This window comes from Malania oleifera, chromosome 2 (genome assembly GCF_029873635.1).
Source record: "Malania oleifera isolate guangnan ecotype guangnan chromosome 2, ASM2987363v1, whole genome shotgun sequence".
In the NCBI taxonomy this organism is placed as follows: domain Eukaryota; kingdom Viridiplantae; phylum Streptophyta; class Magnoliopsida; order Santalales; family Ximeniaceae; genus Malania; species Malania oleifera.
The window spans coordinates 103,051,072-103,069,300 of NC_080418.1; the positions used below are offsets into that span (position 1 = coordinate 103,051,072).

The window sequence follows — 18,229 nt, forward strand, 5'->3', positions numbered from 1 at the left end:
TCCATTATTTCATGCCATTGGTTTTATCTAATTTCATCACCCAACAACCCAAAGGATGTTTTCCCCATCTTGTCAAAATTTTCTATGCTAATATGACAAATGAAAAGAGGATTTTTTTCTTCAGAAGTTAAAGGAAAGAAAATTTTGCTAAATTCTGAAATATTGTCCCTCATTTTCAAAATTACTCCAAGTGATTTTAACTGTCCTATGTTTGCTCAATCTTGGATCCTAGAACAAGGATTCACTCCTAAAGCTTTTCTTCCAATGATTATGGAAAATGAACCTATCGAAGCTTTTCTTCCAATGATTATGGAAAATGAACCTATCTATTTTGGGCATCCTCCGGTATACAAACAATTAAGCTTAAGAGGTCATATTCTACACAAACTCGTGTCAAACAATATCCTACCTAAACAAGACTCTTTTGATCATCTTTCCTATATTGAATGTTTTTTTCTTTGGTGTCCTCTTAAAGGAAAGAAACTAGACTTGGCTAGTTTAATCATTAGGTGGATGTGGACCAAACTAGAATCTTCTTGAGTTACTTCTCCTTATGGAGGAATTCTTACTCTTCTCTTTAATCATCTTCATATTACCAATAGTACTGAATTCTTCATAAAAAGAACCCGATATGATCTTTTCAATGAGACTTCCCTAAAGAAAATGGGGTATGACAAAGGGAGTTCATGATGGTACTTGAAAACAGGAAGGACTCAACATGCAACACCTGCCTCAGCTCTAACCTCAACCTCAGCCTCAGCACCAGTATCAACAGCAGCACAATCTTCTTCTACATAGGACTTTAGTTTATCTCAAGACACACCTTCATGGTTCTTATGCTTTCAAAGGGATTTATCCATCTTTTCATCTGAAGTACGCACTGGACTTCATAATATTAAAGAAAAAGTCACATCACTTGATAAGCGGGTCACTCATATAGAACAATATCAGGCAAAATCTTCTAAGGGAAGTGATCCCATGGATATTAGCTCCGCTCCTCAAAGTGGAGATGATGATGATGACTCTACAAAAAAAGAAAGAAGAAGAATAAGACTATGAAACTTTTTGTCTGTAACAAAGTATCAAGACTTATGTACCTCAGATGTCTGTAATCATGATGCAATGCAGCTTTTTTGGTCACATGTCTGTTTTTGTAAGGGTACACATGAAACTTCTATGTATTGATATTTTGAGTTGATCTATAGATGCTACTTTGCATTGACTACATCTTGTTATAATAATGACTTCTTGATGGTTTTTCATAATCTTGTTACTCTTTTTTACTAATGACAAAGGGGGAGAGAGTGCTTAGTAAAGATAAAATAAATAAAGAATAGATGAACTTAAAATATATGGACACTCATGTGAACTTAAACTAAGATATATGATGAACTATGTGAACTTAAACTGACATGGGAACTTAAACTGAGATATATGATGAACTATGTGATATGATGAACTATGTGAACTTAAACTGACATGGATATATGATGAACTTTCCATGGCTTGCTTATTAATGCCTATAGTAAGGGGGAGTACTTCATCTACATGGCTATTTCCATGGTTTGCTTATTAATGCCTATAGTAAGGGGGAGTACTTCATCTACATGGCTATTTGCATCGCTTGCTTATTAATGATTATAGTAAGGGGGGGATTTCATTTCACTTAAAACCTTTATCTTTACTCCTTGTTTGTCATCATCAAAAAGGGGTAGATTGTTGGCCTAACAAGGTATTTTCAATCAATTTTGGTGATAACAAACAAAGGACAATTTAATTTGGAAAGGTTGAGTTTTTGTGTTTCAGGAAATATGGATCAAGTATGGATCAAGTGAAAATCAAGATCAAGTGTGGATCATCAAGGAAGATAAACTAACAAATGATCAAGAGAGAAACTAAGACATTTGCAGATAAAGCCAGCTCAAGCAAAAATCCAAAGATTTCAAGCATGGCATATAAAGTCTTAGGAAACATATTGTAAGTATTTCAAAGCTAAATATCGTTTGAAATATGTTTTGAAACTTTTCCAAGAAATCATGAGGACCTAAAGACTTATTTAAGATCATTGAAACAAGTCTTGTAAAAATCATAATAAGAGAGCAAATCATTTTTAATGAAAAATATTTTCTAAAACAAGTTTCTTGGTTGTTCAGATGACTGGACTTTTAAGTTCAGATGTCTGAAGTGGTAACTTCAGATGGCTGAACTTTATGTTCAGATAAAGTTCAGCCATCTGAAGAATTACTTCATACGTCTGAAGAATAAGTGTAGAAGTCTGAAGATTTTCTGAGACAAAAATGAAATAGGCAGTAGTTGTTCAGACGTATGAACTCGATACTTCAGACATCTGAACCCAACACCTCAGATGTCTGACCCCTCTCTTCAGACATCTGACCCTGTGTCTAGTTCATTTTTTAAAGGGTTTCAGGAACTTCAGATGACTGAACTCAACTCTTCAAACATCTTAACACTGTTCAAGGGGCAAATTTTTTAAAAATCTAATTTTTTAAATTATGGCTGTTTGAGCTCCAAATTTTCTAATAACTTGGGAAATTTTTTAAGGAAACTCTTGCAACAGGGAAACTTGTTTAGAAGCCTATAAATACATGGTTTTTGTAAATCAAAAACACATCAAGCATTGAAAATCTCTCATAAGTTCTCTTACTCTCAAAGTCTCTCCTTGATCAATCTCTTGCAAGCTGAAAGTGCTGTGATTCTGATATTCTTGCTCATCAATTCCTGAAGTTAGATTACTAATTTCTCATCTAGGGAAAAGGAATTTAGTGAAATCCTGTTAAGCTTCAAAAGTCTATTTCTTTCTTGATATTTATCTTTTGAAGTACATAGTTTCAATTTGTACTAACTTGCTCTTTGTGTGAGCATCTCTTGTACACCAACTTCTTGATATTTCTCTTGTATATTTTGGACGATTCCAGGCTATTGGATCATTGACCAAACAAGGGTATATTATTTGGTGAAGGTGAGCTCTAGCCTTAGTTAAGGGTGATTGTAAACAGGCGTTGTTCCGCCTGGTAACAGAACTGATATAGTGGAACCCTTCAGTATTTTGCCAAGGGCGAGGATGTAGGCTATGTTGAAGTTGAACCTCGTAAAACCTTGTGTCTTTCTCTCTTCTTTACTTCCTATTTTCTATATAAGTTGTGGTTAAAGTGTAGGTTGCAGGTTCTAAAGTTAAAAATAAAGAAAGATTCTTGATATTTAGAAAGTACGTTTTGATTAACCGTTTGCGGAAACTCAAAAGGGAGTACATTGGTTAATCTGCAGAAATCTTGATCAAGAGAAGTACATATGAAGAGGTTATTCAAACAAGGTTGTGAACATCTACAAGGAAATTGATAAACGTACTAATATTCTTACTTGAGTGTTTGAATTGTTTTAGTTTAATTGATTGGCTTGTGAATTTAAATTTCAGTATTTTTAAGTGTGATTATCAGTTATTAATTGAGTTTTTCTTGGTGTCATAAGCAAAGCTCAAAAATTATTAAAATAAAAAAGAATCCAATTCACCCCCCCCCCCCCGGTCTTGGGAAGTTATTCCTAATTTCATACCTGAAGGAGTATACAGAGAAAAATTTACTATAGATGGAGTGGACATGGTATATGGTTGTGAAGAAAGAAAATGTTGGAACTGTTCTGCAAAGGAACTCATTCGATGATCAAATGAGGAATCATTCCCGGACTTATCCGATGAAAGGGCAACAACTGTTGTATTAGACTGGTGCCCTCCCAGTCGCCACTGCTGGGGCATTAGACCCCCTAAACATTGAGATGACTTTCCTCAATTTCACCACGACTGTGAAGTTTGAGTCTTATTCAATAATTTTGGACACTCAATCTTCCAATGTCCCTTCTCCTTACAAAAGTTGCACTCATTGTTAGGGCAAGGCGAAGATCAATTCTGACTGAAGGAAGGTGGTTTAGTAGGAAAAACCAAAATGGATGCAGATTGGGGATATGTTCCCTTTTCCAGTCTAAGATTTGAGACGAGTCTCCTCTGCCAACAACTCACTGATCACCGAATCAACTAAAGGCAGTGGAATGCGATGTAAAATCAATCCCCGAATGCCCTCGAAATCATCATGGAGAGCCATAAAAAATTGGACCAATTGCTACTTTTTCCTACGAGCAATATATGGAGCAAACTTTTATAATTCCATAGATTGTGTAAGAGCCAATTGATCCCAAAGATCAGTCATAGCTGATTAAAAATCCTGAATACTCCTATCCTCCTTGTTCAAGTGCTCGAATATCCATCTCCAATTGATATTGAATAGCAAAGTTAGACCAAACATGCAATCTTGTCAAATGGTCACAAACCTCCTTAATAGTTTCATATTTCGCCAATTGAATCCCAATACGACTATCAACAGAATTGTTGATCTAAGTAATAACTTTAAACTTATGAGTATCCCACGCATTCAATAAGTCCTCATATTTATAAACGCCCTCCAGAGGTTTACGAGCTAAACCCAAGGTATAACTCCACATCTTCTTATATTTTAAGAAATTTCTCATTGCATAACTCTAATAAGAATATTTTTTATCATCCAACCGCAAACTAATAGATTGTAGAGAATCATCTCATTCAGTAGTCATAACGAACAATAACAAATATACCCAAGATATAAGAAACAAATTAATTTGAGAATGACAAAAGAGAAATGAAACTTGCCAATACCGAGCCAAGCGAGAATCCAGCAAATCACAAGTCAAACTCAAACCAAAAGTAAAGCACGTCCAAATTTGCCAACAGCTAGAATTCGTTAAAAAACCAAATCGAATCAAAGGAGAGCAAAATATTAGGAAAAGAAAAAACTTTCATTGAATTATTAGGGTTCTATAAGAGATAAAGATGACTCCTACAAGAATAAAAGGGAAAAAGACTTATCTATTCTAATATAATGCAAATAATTATTATCACTAATAAATATAACATAAAATTATATTAAAATCTATCTAATTTTAAATTTAGAATTTGAAATGCATATTCCAAAGCGTAAATTTTTTGTATAATTTTTCATAAGAGGTAATGAGCCCATCTAAGTCTGACGATGTGGGCCCATGATGTGCAACGTGGCTTGTAAGGTGTGGGCCATTTGACAATAACTACTAAAGAGAGAGAAAAGGTCCAGCAAGCCCTCCTCCTAGCCAAACAGCTCACCAAACCCATCTCCTAGCCAAACAGCTCACCAACCAAGTTCTTCCAGTGTCCATTTCTTCAGGAAAGGAAGGGATTCCATTTCCACCGTTCGAAAACGGACGCGGGACTTTGTACTTTCTACGTTGACCTAGGCCCCACTCTCTCTCTCTCTCTCTCTCTCTCTCTCTCTCTCTCTCTCTCTTGTACATGCATGGCTCTTTCCTGAAAGCATCAACAAAGACCGAGTCAACTCAGATAGTCGGGCCTACCTGTGGGACGCGACAAGGTCATCATGATCTCAGCATTCTATGAGATTGCGTGAGAGTGCTTTCACTATTGTAATGATTTTGTATATGTTATAATTGGGTGTGGGCCAAAAGGGCACACTAATTTCATCCCTCATTTGTCACCATTAATACAAAATAGAAGAAATGAATACATTAATTATTAGTAGAGTATATAAACATATATTGACATATTTATATTCTAAATCGTATTTAAAAGTAACGGTTTCAAACTTTTGATTTAAATTTGTATGAATTTAAAAAAAAATTAATGTTATTATATATTAAATTTTGTTCAAATTTATATAAATTTAAATTTAAGATATAAAATTTATACTTTAAAATAGAGGGTTAAGGTTTTTAATATAAAAATATTTCTAAATGGACTTTAAATGGCCCATTAAAACAAATTTTAGAAATATTTTTCTTGAATCATGGTTTTGAAATTAACTCAACATAATTTGGTATTAAAAATTCATACAAATCCAAATTTAAGACCTCTTTAAAATATAGGATAACTCTTTTCGAAATGTTTGTGAAAAAAAAAAAAAGGAGATTTTCTTAACAAAATTTTAATTAAAATGAAACTAAAAAGGTGAAATAAAGGGAGAAATAAAAATTAATTTATAGCAAGAGAAGAGATAGTGGATATAGCCAAAAGGTCATCAATAAGGAAAATTGGATGAAAAGTCTTTAAAAAGGTAAGGCAAAAGACACTTACGTCCCATGAGTTTTGACAAAAAGATAATGTCCTTTCGTGGAGTTTCAAAAATTTCAAGGACCCCCCTAAGGTTTTAAGAATTTCACAGATCTCCCTTGAGGTTTGTCAAAAAGATACAAAAATTCCTTTTGTATTTGATAAAAAGGAAAAAAAAAATTAAGTTTTTTAAAGAGAGATGTTGGAGTGTCAAGCTTAAATTAATCTGAGCCGTCCATTCTATGGGAGATCCAGTGGCTGTCTGTATTTTTTTTGTTAGTGGAGGGGTATGGATGTAATTTGCCTTCATTAATTGTAAATGTAAAGACAAAAAGCAGAGGGATGGGGGGAAGGACTTCTTCAACTTCTATTTGCAGCTTCAGATAAACAGCCGAGAGACTCTTGTAGAGCCGCGAGTTTTCTTTTTCTTCACAACCACGAGAGCCTTGCATATCCAAGAGAGAGCACCTGCAGCCGAGGGTTTCTTCAACCGCGTGGGAGAGCGAGGGTCGCGCGAGAGAAGGAGACGGCAGGAGGGCGTTTGGCGTTGGGGGGATCTCCAACCTCTAGCGGAGGTTCACAAGCAGGTAAAGGAAGGTCATGCACAGATCTATTTCTTGGGAAGGTTTTCTTTTAGGGAAATCAAGGAAAACAATAAGAAGAAACCTAGGGTAATTCGCAGGTGCGAAGAAGGGCTTTCTTGGATTGTTCTTGGGCTGATTTTCAGAAGAGATCAGTAAGCCCCAAAAGATAAATCTGTGTGTACTTGTATTTATTTCCACCGATTTAATATACTGTCTCTAGAGGTGAGTTTCTGCCGTGGATGTAGGCCAATTTTTGCGCCAAACCACGTAAATGCGTTCTTGTGGATTGCGATTGTAGCATGTTTATGTTTTGCTAAATATTATTTGGTGAACATATATTTTTCTTGATCAGGCTTAGCACACACACGTTTCAAAATAAACAGGTTTAAGTATAGGTGTGATTGTGGTTGATGCTTGGACAAAATCAGATTGTTATTGTGGTTTGTTTGGAATTAATTAAAATCTTATAATAGAATTAGCAATCAACTGAATTACACACAATAAGTGGTGTCAGAGCCTAGCTATGTGATGGGGACTGCTAGGTTTGAAATAGAAAAATTCACTGGGAAAAATGACTTTGGTTTATAGAGGATTAAGATGCATGCCATCTTGGTACAGCAGGGACTTGAGGAGGTTCTTCTTGGAGAAAAGAAAGGGGCCTCCACTTCACAAGAGGGGAAACTAGGTTTACCCTCCGCCGACAAAGTGAAGCCCGAAATCCTCCAAAAGGCACATAGTGCCATTATCTTGTCCTTAGGAGACAAAGTGCTTAGGGAAGTTGCCAATGAGGATACGGCAGCTGGAGTTTAGTCAAAACTAGAAAGTTTGTACATGACAATATCCCTAACAAATAGACTCCATAAGAAGACTAGACTCTACACCTTTAGAATGACCCCTAGAACATCGATTGATGAATATTTAGATGAATTTAATAAAATTCTTTTGGATCTTACTAATATTGATATTAGTATAGATGAAGAAGACCAGGAAATTCTTTTATTGAGTTCTCTTGAATCCACATATGAAAATATTAAAGAAACTATGATTTAGAGAGAGGTTGACTTTAGAAGATGTGCAAGCCGTTTTGCACTCTAGGGAATTGCACACTAAGTTTGAGTCTAAATCAGGGTTAGGGGAAGGGTCAAATGTGAGAGGTAGGTCTGAAAAGAGGAACAAGAAAGGAAAAGACAAGAGGTCTAGATCAAAGTCTAAGAGGAAGGTACTAAAATGTTTTGCATGTCACAAAGAAGGACATTTTAAGAGGGACTGCCCTGAGAGGAAAAAAGGTGCAAATGCCACCACCTCTGAATCAAAGGGTAAGGCAGCTGCAGTTTTAGATGGGTATGATAGTGCAGAAGTGTTGAATGTCTCTGATAGAGATTCGGGAAAAGAATGGATATTAGATTCAGGATGTTCCTTCCACATGTGTCCATTGAAAAATTGGTTTGAGTCCTTTACATGCTTAAAAGGAGGTCATGTTATCCTAGGAAACAATAAGTCATGTAAAATACGAGGTATTGGGACTGTAAGACTTCTAATGCATGATGGGATGGAAAGAGTGCTAAGAGATGTGAGGTACATACCTGAGCTAAAGAGAAACTTGATTTCTCTTGGTAGCTTAGATAAGACAGGGTACATGTTTAAGTCTGAAGGAGGTAGCCTAAGAGTTTGTAGAGGTTCACTAGTAGTGATGAAAGGGGTGCTAAAGAATGGATTGTACACCTTGGTAGGAAAGACAGTGATTGGTGAGGCTTCACCTATCAATCACAGGGTAGAAAATCAGGTTTCCTTGTGGCATAGGAGGCTAGGACATGCTAGCCAACAAGGCCTAAAGGAGCTAGAGAAACAAGGGCTCCTTGGAGATAGGAAACTTGAGGAATTGTCATTCTTTGAGAAGTGTGTCTTGGGTAAGTCTACTAGGTTTAGTTTTAAGAAGTCCACTCACACCACGAAACAGACTCTTGATTGCATACATTCAGACTTGTGGGGGCCTGCTACGGTTAGTTCTCATGGTGGTTTTAGGTATTTTTTGTCAATTATAGATGACTTTTCTAGGAAAGTATGGGTTTATATTCTAAAACATAAAAGTGATACTTTTGAAAATTTTAAAGAATGGAAAACCTTAGTTGAAAATCAAGTTGGCAGAAAAGTTAAAACACTCAGAACAGACAATGGATTAGAATACTTGTCAAATGAATTTTCTAAATTTTGTAAAGCTGAGGGCATAGCTAGACATAGGATTGTTAGGGATACTCCCCAACAGAATGGATTAGTTAAAAGGATGAATAGGACTATTTTGGAAAGGGTAAAATGCATGTTAGCCACTTCAGGTCTGCCCAAGACCTTTTGGGCAGAGGCAGTGACCACTGTTGTATACCTTATTAATAGGTGTCCTTCCATAGCTTTAATATAGTGACCTGAAGAATAATAGCATTTTAATAATAAGAGGGAGAGAAAATAGATACAGAAACAGAAGGAGGCCATAAACTTCGTCGACAAACGCAGAGCATTCGTCGACAACATTGCATTTTGGACATAATATTAAATAATCAAAATTTCAAGAAATTGCCCAGCTTCGTTGATGAACAGACGGTCTCGTCGACGAAGGTCTTCAGAATTTCGTCGACGAACACAGGGTTTTGTTGACGAGAAAATACTGGGAGAGGGTCCGAGGTGGTCTTAATTTCTTCGACGAATACAGGGCTTTGTCAACGAATTTACTAAAGGATTCGTCGACGAAGTGACGTGTCTCATCGACGAATCTGGCAGTATTTAAGGAGGAAAACCGGGATATTTCTCATTTCTCTCACCGCTCTCTCTCTCCTCTCTCTCTCTCTCTCTCTCTCTCCTATGACTCTCTCTCCCTTCTCTCTTCGTTTCCCACCCCACTAGTCGCCGGATCAACAATTTGAAGCTACCACGACGCTCTTGGCAGAGTTCTCTATAAGACTGCCAGAGCGGATCGTCAAGAAAACGAAGTTGGATTTCATCCCAAATTTAGGGTAAGGCCTTTTAGCTAGTTTTTGGCTTTCTGGCAATTATAGGAAATGATATAGATGGAAAGATACTGATATTATGTTCTGGCATATGTTGGTTTCAGGGTGTTTTGTAGGAGGCCCTGCGGGTGTTAGGCTTGTATTCCCTAGGGGCTTTCCAGTAGTCAGGTAAGGGAAATATGCTATGCTAGGCATTTCTAAAATATTATACAGTTTAATATATGATGAAAATTATGTATTTAAGTAATGTGTGGCTTGTGATTATGAATACAATACAGAGATATGTTTTACGATATTTCAATATTCTGATTTTACGAAACTTCAGTACCATGATTATATGAACATCAGTATTATGATTATGCAGTTACAGTATTATGATTATGCAGTTCTCAAATTTACAGTACAGTTTATGTAACATCATGGTTATTTCAGTACTTTAGAATCATGATAAATTAGATAAAGATATATATATAGAAATATATTATATGATATCGGACCCTGTTGGACTTGCAGCTACAGAGTACGGTACCGTTGTTACAGATACTATGTTACTTATTTAGTACAACCACCTATTCAGATAATACGTGGTAAGGTTGACCACCTAGGCCCTTGAAGAGGTTAGGCTCCCTATCCAGATATGGGTTGAGATGGGCAGGTCAACTGACGGAGTTCGGTGATTTATTCCTGGTTGGCCAGTCAGGGTAAATCCAGCATACGGGTCGCACAACCCTGTCATGGAAGGGGGGCAAGTCATGACACACAAATAGCCACAGGGAACAGTTTCAATTACTATTACTTACGTACGGATTTTCAGAAACAGGGACCATATTTATGTACACTAGAAGTACTTTCAATTGTAACCATAATAATGTATGTTAAGTAATAGGGAAAAGGGGTGGTGTATTTTATTATTGGTACTGTACTTTTTATTCAGTTATTCATGTTTATATGGAATCATATTTCAGGATATATATATATATATATATATATATATATATATATATATATGTAGTAGTTCATTTGCCACACACTAGTAATAGCATATTTCTCCTTACTGAGCATTGGCTCATCCCAGTGTTGATATATTTTTCAGGTGATCTAGGTAGGTAAGCAGACCAGGCTCACAAATAGAAGGGTTTCAGTAGTGCCCTGATAGAGAGTGAGTATCATTTTTGGGAGCATTTTTGTATTACCCTAACTAGTTGAGGGTATTTTGGGAAAGTAGATATATGTGTATATTTTGGGAAAAACATGGTAGCACTCTGGTATTGATATTGTATATAATGGTTATGGTTATGCTTGTATGACTTTCGCTTCTTGCTGCTTAGGTTTATGAATGGGTTTTTCCTCAGTATGGTATCAGAGCATGTAGAATATTATTATATGGAAAAAAAAAAAACCCCCCAGTTTATTAAGCAGGTCGTTACATTTAAATTATAAAACCCCTCAAGAAATCTGGTCGGGTAAACCTGCTGATTATCAGGGTTTAAAAGTTTTTGGGTGCATAGCTTATGCCTACATTAGACATACAATTTCATCTCATCCAAGCCCCTCCAACCACTAATAAATTTAATATAAGTCCCTAATATATTAACTTAAATGGTACATTCTAATTTACACATAAATAATGCACAATATGCTCGATATATATAAATCCATTCAAGGCAAAAGGATGCAAAGAACTATGTAATTTAAGAAATTAAATTAATAAATAAAATTATATTTGGTAAACAGATAAATTAGAGCCTAGGGCTATTAAATGCATTTTTGTGGGATACCCAGAGGGGGTTAAAGGCTAGAAGCTCTGGATTGTAGAACTTGGAAAACAAAAATGTATTATTAGCAGGGATGTAGTTTTTAATGAAACTAAAATGGGGGGAAAACCAGAAAATTCATATGAAAGTGTTAGGCACTCCGATACTAGTGACCCGCAACTTAAGGTGGAGCAACCCTCCATTTCTCATAGCCATTTAGAAACAGATGCTGCAGATTTTGAGGAGAAAAACTCATAAACGGAAACCTCTAAATTAAGTAAAACTTACCTTCTAGCACAGGATAGGGAGAGGAGGGTCATAAGACCTCCTCAAAGGTATGGGGGAAGCTGATATGACAACTTTTGCTCTTTCTGTTGCTGAAACAGAAATTGAGGTGGAGCCCAGGACTTTTAGAGAGGCCATGGATAGTAAAGAGGCTAAAAAATGGATTCTTGCAATGCAAGAAGAAATGGAGTCTCTAAACAAGAATGAGACATAGGTGATGATACCTAGACCGAAAAAATAGAAACTCATAGGATCCAAGTGGATCTTTAAGAGGAAAGAGGGAATCCCTGGAGTTGAACCACCTACATATAAAGCTAGGTTAGTGGCTAATGGATTTAAACACAGGGAAGGGGTAGATTATAATGAAATATTTTCCCCTGTTGTCAAGCATAGTTCAATTAGAATTCTATTATCTTTTTTTACTGAACATGACTTGCATTTGGAACAACTTGATGTTAAAACTGCTTTCTTACATGGTACTTTAGAAGAAACAATTTATATGCAACCTCTCGAGGGCTTTGATACGGAAATGAATAAAAATCATGTATGTTTATTAAAGAAATCTTTATATGGGTTGAAACAATCACCTAGACAATGGTATAAACGATTTGATTCTTACATGATTCAAAATGATTTATGTAGAAGCAATTATGATGGTTTTATTTATTTTAAATCATGTGATAAATGTCATATATATATATTTGCTATTATATGTTGATGACATGTTGGTTTCTTATGGAGACATGGATATGTTAAATCAAGTTAAGTGCATGCTTAAATTTGAATTTGAAATGAAAGACTTAAGACATGTTAAAAGAATACTTGGTATGGAAATAACTAGAGAAAGGAATAAAAAGATTATCTACTTATCTCAAAAGTCTTATATTTCAAAGGTATTAAAAAGATTTGGAATAAGTCATGTTAAATCTACTTCTATTCCTGTTGCACAACATGTTAAATTGTTTAGAAAACAGTGTCCTGAAACTGAAAATGAGTCACTGTTTATGAATAGAACACCTTATGCTAGTATGATTGGTAGTGTAATGTATGCTATGGTATGTTCTAGACCTGATTTATCTTATGTTGTAAGTCAAGTGAGTAGATTTATGAGCAAACTTGGAAAACCACATTGGCATGCTTTGAAACAAATTTTTCAATACTTGTCTGGAACAAAACAGCAAGGATTAATATTTGGTAAAAAGGATATACATTGTGAAATAGGATTAAAAGGATATGTAGATTCTGACTATGCTAGAAATCTAGATACCAAGAAGTCTTTGTCTGGTATGGTCTTTTGTTTTTTAGGTAGTGGTATTAGTTGGAAATCTCATATGCAGTCGGTGGTAACCTTGTCTACCACGGAGGCTAAATATATTGCCATGACTGAAGCCTTTAAGGAGGCTACATGGATAAAAGGACTATGCCTAGAGGTAGGAATGTATAGTGGAACTGTTACTATTTATTGTGACAATCAAAGCACTATTCATTTGGCTAGGAATCATGTTTATCATGATAGGTCCAAACATATAGATGTTAGGCTGCATTTTGTGAGAGATATTATTTCTAGTGGAGAAATAAAAGTAAGAAAAATTCCAATGGAGGATAATCCTTCGGATATGATGACTAAAGCAGTACCTAAATCCAAGTTTGAACATTGTTCGAACTTGGTTAACCTTAGAAGTTTCTAGTGTCTGTTTTGCAGGAACCGCCATAAGAGACGCTAAGGAGGTGCAACGGTCACAAGCTTGCCAAGGTGGAGAATTGTTGGAGTGTCAAGCTTAAATTAATCTGAGTTGTCCATTCTATGGGAGATCCAGTGGTTGTATGTATTTTTTTTGTTAGTGGAGGGGCATGGATGTAATTTGTCTTCATTAATTGTAAATGTAAAGACAAACAGCAGAGGGATGGGGTGAAGGACTTCTTCAACTTCTATTTTCAGCTTCAGAGAAACAGCCGAGAGACTCCTGCAGAGCCGCGAGTTTTCTTTTTCTTCACAGCCGTGAGAGCCTTCCATAGCTGAGAGAGGGCACTTGCAGCCGAGGGTTTCTTCAGCTGCGCGGGAGAGCGAGGGTCGCACGAGAGAAGGAGACGAAAGGAGGGCGTTCAGCGTTGGGGGGATCTCCAACCTCCAGCGGAGGTTCACGCGCAGGTAAAGGAAGGTAATGCACAAATCTATTTCTTGGGAAGGTTTTCTTTTAGGGAAATCGGGGAGAACAATAAGAAGAAACCTAGGGTTATTCGCAGGTGTGAAGGGGGGCTTTCTTGGATTGTTCTTGGGCTGATTTCCAGAGGAGATCAGTAAATCCCAAAAGATAAATCTATGTGTACTTGTATTTATTTCCACTGATTTAATATAGTGTCTTTGGATGTAGGCCAATTTTTGGGCTGATCAACGTAAATGTGTTCTTGTGGATTGTGATTGTGGCATGTTATTTTTTGCTGAATATTATTTGGTGAACATATATTTTTTTTATCAGGATTAGCACACACACACGTCAAAATAAACAGGTTTAAGTTTAGGTGTGATTGTGGTTGATGCTTGGACAAAATCAGATTGTTATTGTGGTTTGTTTGGAATTAATTAAAATCTGAAAATAGAATTAGCAATCAGTTGAATTACACACAACAAGAGCTCTATGTCTTTTTAGCAAATCTCTAGAGAGGTCTGTGGCATTTTTGAAATCTTCGGGGAGGTTTTTATCTTTTTATCAAACCTTATGAGAGGTGAATATCTTTTGCCCAAAAGGTAAAGTGGTCCTAATTGGGGTACCTGCAGAATAAGATTGTACAACAACAAAAATGTAAAATATTTGAAGAAAGGTAAGATACAACAATAAGCACAAAAGGGATATGAAAGTCACATTATAAAAAAGAAAATACTTCCAGAACCTTTAAAATCTCCTAATACAAATCTTGTATAATTAGTGTATTTTTTCAAATAAGTTATTTTGATGATTCCAAAACACTATTATAACATTTGGTTTACGAAATAACTATTCCTTGAAATAAGATGAAATACAATGTGAAATTTGAGAGCAGCTAAAGGGAATAGCTTTCCTTCTATATTTCTTAATATTTCATCCAACATGTAACAAAAAGGAATAAACATTCCCATGGTAAAATTTGGAAATGGTTATTCCTTATCTATTTTTTATTTTGGATTCATAAAAAGTTTTTTATCTTATTTGTTTTATAGTAGCAACATAATTTTTTTGTATAACTAATTATAACCAACCATTGTACTTACTAATCTATTACTAGGAATAAACATTGCACGAACCAAATATAACTTAAAAGTTTGTAATTTATTCATTTGTTTTTATAAATTAAGATTGCATGAAAAAGTTGCGTCTTCAGTCTTTCAGTAGATATAGAAAAAATAAATATGTTATATATTCTTCAATAGACACATCATACTTCCTATTAGCTAAACTTAGTTTGAAAAGAAAGAAGGAATGCATGATTGTAGAGTTGTTTCTTCTTTTGGTCTCAAAGGCCCGCGTGAATCCATGCATTAATCCATAGATGACAGGTATTTACACACACGAATCACATGTGTTAATTCATACAAGATAAGTATGTGGGTCACATAGTTAATGTTGAAACTGGCGCTTTGATATCAATTATTGATACGAATGCGCAGCGAAAACCGCACAATAGAATCCAGAACAAACAATGCAAACACTCAATGATGAATATACGGAAACAAGCAATCAATCACAAAGAGAATCAATGAAAACAATAATCAAAGAACAAGATTTACATGGTTTAGTAACGTGCATACGTCCACGGAAGTAGCGACTGAATTTTCACTATCACAATGTCAAGCTTACATGAAGGGTTACAAAATATAATTATAAATGAATCCTTATGCATACATAAGTCTTAGAACCTATGAAAATCACCCTTGTAGCAATCCCCAGAGGAAAATCCTCCAAAAACCCTAATATACTAATCTCTCAATTTAAATTTTGTGACCTACACCGAAACAAAACCGTTGATGGTTTTAGCCAAATCATCTATGGTTTAATGTTGAGAGCTGTCCTGCAGACTGAAACCATTGACGGTTTGATACTGAGAGCAAACCGTATCTAATACCATCGACCAATTAGTCGACGGTTTGATCCTGCAACTAGGCTCCTTGTTCTTTGCATCACTAAGCTTTCCCAGGTGCATATGTTCCACTCAAATACGAGTCACATCTCCAACAATCTCCACCTTGGTGAATATTCACCACTTACGAGATAACCGAAAGCATACCCGCTGCTCCACATGGGACAGTAGAATGGGACCGTCTCCTATCTAACACCCTGAGACGTCGATCAAGTCCAAGCAACACTTGAGATTTTTCATTGTGATCGACTTTGTCAACATATCAGCTGCATTGTCAAACATGTAAACCTTCTCAAATAAAAGTTCACCTAAAGTAATCAGTTCCTTGATTCTGTGAAACTGCAGATCAATGTGTTTTGTCCTCGCATGATACACCTTATTCTTTGCCAAGCAGATAACACTTTGACTATCACACTACAGCCGAACCCTTGTTGGACACCCAACTCCTTGACTAATCTTGTGAGCCACAACGCTTCCTTAACAGCGTCATGCACTTTCATGTACTTAGACTCAATAGTAGATAAGGCAACAAGTGACCACACCATAGACCTCCAACAAATAGGTACTCCCACAAGGTTGAATACGTACCCTATGGTAGACCTCCTATCATCAAAGTCTCCTACATAGTCAGCATCCATATACCCTACCACTAATGGATCACTCTATTGTCTACTAAACATGATGTCGTATCCGATTGTACCCATTATAGCTGAGAATCCACTTAACCGCATCCCAATGTTGTTGACTTGGATTCAAAAAGAACTTGCTGACCACACTGACAGCATATGCTAGGTCTGGCCTTGTACACACCATGGCATACAAAAGACACCCCATTGCACTAGCATAGGGGACCTTTGACATGTCACGAACCTCATCGTCTGTTTTAGGGCACTGGACAATAGACAACTTGAAATGACTCGCCAATGTTGTGTACACTGATTTAGCATTAGTTATGCTAAACCTCTCCAACACCTTCTCCACATAGCTGCCCTGAGACAACCATGGTCTCCTTGTAGCTCTGTCCCATCGAATCTCCATGCCAAGAATCGTCTTGGATGTACCCAAGTCTTTCATGTCAAACTCTTTTCCAATAGAGTTTCAACTGATTTACATTAGTCACGCATTTAGTAGCAATCAGTATGTCATCAACATAAAGAAATAGAAATATAAGGGAACCATCCTCAAGACTTCTCACATAGACGTAGTAATTGTACCGACACCTCATGTAGCCAATACAGATCATATAGGCATCAAACCTTTTGTACCACTGCCTCGAAGACTACTTCAACCCGTAAAGTGACTTCTTTAGTTTATAAACTAAGTACTCTTGTCTAGGTTGGCAAAACCCTTCTGGTTGTGTCATGTAAATAAGCTCCTCCAAGTCACCATGGAGGAACATCGTCTTTACGTCCATTTACTCCAAATGCATGTCGTATTGGCCACTAGTCCCAACACTACCCTGATGGAAGTGTGTCTGACCAAGAGGGAGAATATTTCATTATAATCAAATCCCTTCCTCTATGAGTTTCCCTTTGCTACCAAGCGAGCCTTGTACTTCTATTTTTCATTTTCTGAAATTGCTTCTTTCTTCCTATAAGCCCACTTGCATCCAATCATCCGCTCCCCAGCTGGAAGCTCCACCATGTCCCACCCACATCTTGTTCTTATGCAATGATTCCATCTCCTCCACCATATCACTTATCCAAGTGCCCTTCTCTTGGTTGTACATGACAACCTGAAAGATAGTAGGATCTTTGCTGCTAGTGATAAGTGCATAAAACACTATATCATCACATTCTTCCATAAAGGGTGGCCTAACGATGCTTCTGGGTCTGTCCACAACTATACTACAACGCGGCTGCTAGTCATCTGAGCTAGAATTCCCTGTGTTTTGAACATCGTCATCTCCACCCTGAGTCTTTGACTACACCTGCACCACCAATTGATCTCTCAAGCTAGAACTCCCTACATTTCTACCCTGAGTCTTTAAATCCACCTGAACCACATGCATGTTGTTGCGGGGATTTTATGGAACTTGTTTCCCTATTTCCTCTTGAGTATGCCATAACATGGTTTTCTCATCAAAAACCATGTCCCTACCGATCACCACTTTGTTTGCCACTGGATCCCACAGCTTGAATCCTTTCACGCCTTTCTAATATCCTAGAAAGATGCACCATCTAGACTTCGCCTCAAGCTTTGATCTCTCCTCACTAGGAATGTGCGCATAGGCTAGACACCCAAATACTCTCAATCCAGAGTAGTCGACCTCGTTACCTATCTACACCTCCGCAGCAACTTTCCCATATTGTGATGCCCTTGGTGATCTATTTACCAAGAAACAAGTCATACTAA

At 36.6% G+C, this 18,229-nt stretch overlaps 1 pseudogene; it reads right to left on the bottom strand.

The window, feature by feature from the left end:
* The window catches only part of LOC131148292 (uncharacterized), a 69,750-nt pseudogene extending 52,802 nt beyond the window's left edge, over positions 1-16,948 (bottom strand).
* Between the last annotated feature and the right edge of the window lie 1,281 nt (positions 16,949-18,229).